This window comes from Astatotilapia calliptera, chromosome 8, assembly GCF_964374335.1.
Source record: "Astatotilapia calliptera chromosome 8, fAstCal68.1, whole genome shotgun sequence".
NCBI lineage: Eukaryota > Metazoa > Chordata > Actinopteri > Cichliformes > Cichlidae > Astatotilapia > Astatotilapia calliptera.
In genome coordinates, this window is record NC_137429.1 from 9937256 (window position 1) to 9943255 (window position 6000).

The 6000-nt window shown below is 41.8% G+C and overlaps 1 protein-coding gene across 24 annotated transcripts in view; it reads right to left on the reverse strand.

Annotated features, from left to right (window-relative positions):
- The window catches only part of nrxn1a (neurexin 1a), a 68248-nt gene extending 67770 nt beyond the window's left edge, over window positions 1-478 (reverse strand). For all 24 annotated transcript variants that reach the window (XM_026178399.2, XM_026178402.2, XM_026178401.2 and 21 more), the window contains exon 1: window positions 108-478. The gene's annotated coding sequence lies outside the window, so the exon portion shown is untranslated. The remainder of the gene's footprint in view (window positions 1-107) is intronic.
- Window positions 479-6000: the final 5522 nt, after the last annotated feature.

The following is a 6000-nucleotide window of genomic DNA, read 5'->3' on the forward strand; positions in this document are numbered from 1 at the left end:
TTACACCTGTAATAGTGTCGTGGCAGCCTCGCCCCGGTAAATAAAAGGCAAACCGACCGCGGTGTTCCCTCAGCTCAGGCACATATTACACTAGAAAACCGACCTACCTCACGCGCATCCTGTGGTTCCGTGGCAACAGTGCCGCGCGCGGCTCATCGATTTCCCTTCCATTTGAGGAGAATCTCCCCCGAATTCGCGAGAGAGGAGAGAGCAGGCGCGCGCCTGGTGGCAGACTGAGTCGGTCTACCGGACAGGGACGAAACTATCATAGGATCGCCTCCAGGCGACAAGGTGCTATTGCTCTCTCTCTCATACACACTCTCTCTAGCTTCCCTTTCCTCTCTCGCGCTCAATCTCTCTCTCTCTCGCTCGCTCGCTCTCTCTCTCTCTGTGACTCAATGCCGCTCTCCCCCTCTCCTTCTCTCCGTTCTCCTGAGGAGGAAAAGGTGCAGTCTGATGCTCTCCGCGAGACTCGACAGAGGGAACGTCACGTGGTCGCAGGAGAACGATGGAGTGTGAATGTGTATTTGTGTGTATGTGTGTGTGTGTGTGTGTAAGAGAGAGAGAGTGAGAGGAGAGGATGGGCGGGGCCGCGCGCCGCTGCAGCACCTTGGACAGGGCGCACTCACCGCCCGTACGAAGCTGAAACGCTATTACCGGAGGCAGAAAATGAGGCGAGAGCCTGGGTAGATCCGAATGATTAAATCCGTGAGTGACAGTGAGGATGGCCTTTACTTCACTGGCGCCACAGGAGCGAGAGTAAAGACAGCGATTCAGTGAACTGTGGGGGAAAGGACGGATTGAAGAGGCCGTGTCAGTTTACAGATCTCTCTCAATCTGTTTCTCTTCTCACACAGAGAAAACATAATCCATCTGAAAATAGATTACATACGGTGTTCAGACACCACACGGACATATTACTGTTCACACCCTCCTTAGTTCCAGTTAAGAGAAACCTTCAGGGTGGATAAGGCCCTTGAACACTCTGACCTCAGCCCCTTCCAACACCTTTGGGATGAGCTAGTGCCATTTCTGTGTCAGGCCTTAAAGCCCACCAGTGTCTTACTAACTGTGCCAGGAGTGTTAATCTCACGCTCTAGTGACTGAACTGGAACAAATCCACAACCATATAGTGTCAGCACATTAGACTGAGATGTTCAACAATAATTTATGGCTGCCATATCTTAGATAAGAATCTGAGCATTATTATTATTTTTATTTTATTTTATTTTCAGTTTCTGATTTTAATTGATTTTAGTTATTGTTCCCACAGTGGAATTTATTGTTTCAATTGTCTTTTTAAGTGTTTTAAAACACTTTGTTTTTGCTGTCTTTTCATTAGCTTCAGTTTTAGTTTTAGTCTTTTTATTTGTCATAATGAGGGTATTTGTCAGGGTCAAGATTTAAGAACCTTACAAAAGGTATTCCAAACAAACACAGTTGAATCACACTCATCTTGAAATCCTGGGTCTAGGTAAAGAGATGCACCCACACCTCAATGGGCAGGTTGTTGTCAAATGCAACAAGCTGAAAAAGAAATACATTTCCTTTCCAGTTTTATGAGCACAATGTTTTGTTTTAGTGGATTTTAGTATTTCTTTCTTAGTTTTTGCATATTTGTCTGACTTGCATGTTTCAGATCATCAGACAATTTTTAATATTAGACAAAGATAACCCTAGCAAACACAAAATGCAGTTTTAAAAAGATTATTGAATTTATTAAGAGAATAAAGCTCTCCAGACCTACTTGGCCCTATATGTGACAGATTAACTGCCTCCCGGTTTTAAATTATTAATTAACTTTATTGTTAATTATCCAATTTTTGGGGGAAAGTTGAGTTCACTTTCACTAGCCTCACCGAGGCCTGATTGCCGCCAGATCCGTTGACTCAAGAAATTGCTTAAATAGAAACTGTCTGACGAAGTGAAGATCTCAAAAGCAACACATCATGCCACGATCTAAAGGAACAAGAACAGATGAGATACAAAGTCATTTATCAATCTGGAAAGGGTTGCAAAGCCACTTTTAGCTTTGGGACCCCAGTAAACCACTGTAAGAACCATTATCTACAAATGGAGTAAATTTGGAACAGCGGTGAACTTTCCCCGAAGCGGCCAGGCTATTAAAATATCTCAAAGAGCACATCAACGACCCATCCAGGAGAGTTCCAAGTAGAAAACCACTGGTGACCAAAGGGAACACAAAGGCTTGTCTCACATTTGCCAAATAACATCTTGATGATCCCTGGGAATTTTGGGAAAAATATTCTGTGGCCTGACGAGACAAAGGCATAATGTTTTCAGGGAAGTTTTGAGTCCTGCTACATCTAGCATAAAATTAACACAGCATTTCATAAGAAGAACATCATGCCAACAGTCAAACATGGTGGTGGTTGTGTGATGGTCTGGGGTTACTTTACTACTTCAGCACCTGTAGAATTTGTTGTAATTGATGGAAACATAGATTCTGCTCTATATAAGAAAGAGAATGTCCAGCCTGAAGCTCAAGTTCACTTAGTTTATGTGGCAGGACAATGGTCCAAAACACACCAGCAAGTCCACCTCTGAATGTTAAACAAGTGAAAATGAACAAAAAGAGGTTTTGGAGTGGCCTATTTAAACTTCTGACTTAAATCAGGTTGAAATGCTTTGGCATGAATGTTTTGTCTAGCATGAACAGGTTGTTCATGCTAGACAAAAAAAAAAAACTTCATTTAAAAGCTGCACCATGTATTTCCTCAGGTCTAATATTAAAATTAGTTTGATGCTCTGAAACAAGGGTGACAAACATGCAAAAAATGAATAAATCAGGAGGAGAGCAAATACGTTTTTACAGCATTGTCACGGTCCTGGGTCGGTTCGACCCAGCATTTTGAGTTTCTTATGTTTTAGTTTATTTTTGCATTATGGATCATTTCTTATTCTCTGGTGATACTGTTTTGATTATAATTATGTTCTGTTCCTTTAGCTATCCGATGATGATGATGATTATTTCTGGTTTAGGTCTTGCTATCTTGCCCTCATTTTTAGTTTAGGTTGCCTGTGCTTAGTCTTCTCTGCCCGTATGTCCCTCTGTCTGTCCAGGGTGTCTTGTCTGGTCCTCTGTGTCTGTTAGTTTCCTGTTTTATTCTGAAGGTCCTTGTCTTATGTGAGTGTTTTCAGGTTACGTTTCCCCTGCCTCGTCAGTTGTGATTTTCCCCAGGTGTGTTCCCCAGGTGTGTAATCGCTTGATTACTGCCTCAGTGTATTTAAACCCAGTGTGTCTTTGTGTCAGTGTCGCGTCGTTAACGTCTGTTCATCCTCTTACCCCGCCCCCCCCGTGTGTTCTGTTTGCCGTCCTGCTAGTTTATTTGCATTCCAGTCTAGCGAGTTCTTTGTTCAGTCTGCTTTTCCTCAATAAAGCTGAGGGTTTTGAGTTCACCTATGTCTCCGTGAGTCCTGCTCTTGGGTCCACCTTTTTGCCTGCCTTCACACAGCCGAAACATGACAAGCACTCTGTGTAACTTTTTTTTCCACAACTAGTTTTAGTTTCAACTTTTGTTTCAGTTAGCAACCTCGGTGTGCATATATTTCAGAACAGTGTTTGAAATCCCCCTGACTCATGATTTGTGTGTGTTATGCAGTGGGTCTCAAATGGTATGCCCATGCACGCCAGTGTGCCGTGAGGTAAGTTCAGGTGCGCCAACCATACATTATTAAAGCACTAAAGTTATGATGGAATTGGTAATTTACTGTGCCAGGACTTTGTATGCATTCATTTCTTATACAGAGGAAAATTCCTACAAATGACTTTTGCTAAAATCCATTCGCACCATTGTCAGATTGTGGGGAATATTGCAGCCAGACACAGAGAAGCATGCGGTGTTAAGTCCCTGATCTGTTGGGAAAAGTTGGACAATGCTAATACAATTTCAAGTATTCATAGATAGTATAAAAGATGGATTGGGTTCCTGCTCTGAAGAATGAAGTTTGAACCTGCATTCTTTCTAACAGCCATAATGGAGGTCTTCTTAGGTTGCAAAAAGGCTACAAGGTTTTAAAACCAAGGCGATGGGAAAGATTCCTCAGCACCCTTTCTCTATGACCTGGGTAAAGGAGGAAGATCCAGGGGATGTGGCATGCACTGTCCTTGTTTTTTTTTAGTCAGAACCATTTCTCTGATGTCATGTCAGGTTTAAAAAAACACCAATATGTAGATGATCAAAAAGCTCAGCACAAGGCTTTCTAACAGGACTTCTCTAAACATTGTGTGAGCTCACAGGGGCTATGTCCATACATTTCATGCAAGGAAGGTAAAATGGGTCTAATCCAGTGTCAGCAAGGCTGTTCACTGGTCTGAGTAAAAGCACTGAATCACAGAAACCTTAGACAAAAGTGGCAAAACTCACAAAAGTTGCACTTCCAGATGCCAAAACAGGCAACAAAAAGTGCTTTTGCTTTACATTTCCACCAAAAAATGGAAATATTTTTATGTTTGTAAGATAACTGAGGCTTAAAAAAACCCTGAAATATAAAAATGAGTGTAATTTGTAGTTTTAATTCATCACTATGTATAACTGTGTAATGCACAGACATGCACTAGCATCCACTTTTGAAATTCGCAAAAGTTGAGGCTTCCACATACTTGGGGCATGTGGTGTAAACTAGATGTACAGATTGGGATCCCATCCAAGCTCCTCAGCAAACACACATGCAGAGCAAACACTTTTTTCCAGCCCATCCCCGGGAGGGAGGGGATTCCAGCTGTGTTGAGCCCAGCTCAAAGGTGCTCTCTCTGTGCTCCCTGGGCCAGCTGCTGCTGCTGCTCTTCTTCTCTCTCTTCTACTGGATCTATATACAAGCCCAGCTCAAGAACAAAATGACTAAAATGAAAACATCTGAAATTGACTTCCATACACCTATAGGTAATTATTGTCATTCACAATGTGCAAATAGTTCAAACTTCATGTATGTCAAGAACAAATGCATGTCTTTGTGTGAAGTGTTAGTGTTTATTGTAAGCAAATATCCAAAGCCAAAGATGATTTTCTTTGTTCTAATCAGGCATGATGGTGATGTGAATGCTGTTTGTTTTTGAGGTTCATATCTCATATCTATGTTATGACTCTATTTGAAAACCACACTCATATTAACATGGAACAAAGAATCCTCAATAGAAATTTATGGTACAGTTCTGGATGGCGGTTGTCCTCGCTCTGCCCCCAAGGAGCCAATCAACAGCTGAACTGGAAAACATATGAGCCAATCATCTAGTTGTGCACTATTAAGGGATTAGAGCCCTTTCAACTGTGCAGTAGCATGCACATCTTCTTGTTACATACTAAACATGAAGTCCAGTGTATTTTTAAAAAAATCTTGGCCTACTGTATCTGCCTGCTGTTAATATGGGTATAGTATAATTTTGATAGAAGCCTCAAAATAAAGGGAGTTAATAAGATGACTGCTGTGTCACTAAATGTCCTCTAGAAGGACTTTGGTTACATATAACTTGACATAGGCATTATTAAATTTCAACTGAGAGTACAAGCCATACTTTGGCCATACTACTACTTTGTCATACCGACACCTTCATCAGGTGCTGGAAGGAGAATGAGTTATAGAACTAGGAAACTGGCAGCTGAAGGTTGGCGCCTCCTGTAAAAAGAACAGCCCTGACCTTACTGGAGGAGCTGATTCAAGATGCACTTTAAAGAAACACTGAATGGAGTCCTTACACTGATGTTCAGCTGTTAAATGCACTCCATCTTTAATCCTGTCTTTGTACGCTAGCTACCATCTTTAGCTGTGTTTGTTTGGAGAAGATTGCACAATCTGACTGCTGTTTGAGATATTTGCTTATGTACACATTTGCTCCACCAAGGCAGACGACTGTTAAGAAGGCAGCTTTATGGTAAATAAATATGACCACACAAAGGCTCAAATTGATTTGAGCAACAGATATCAAAGCAAAACCGCAGAAAGCCCACGATGAGGTAAAGATGGGAGGTCTGAGCGAGCAGT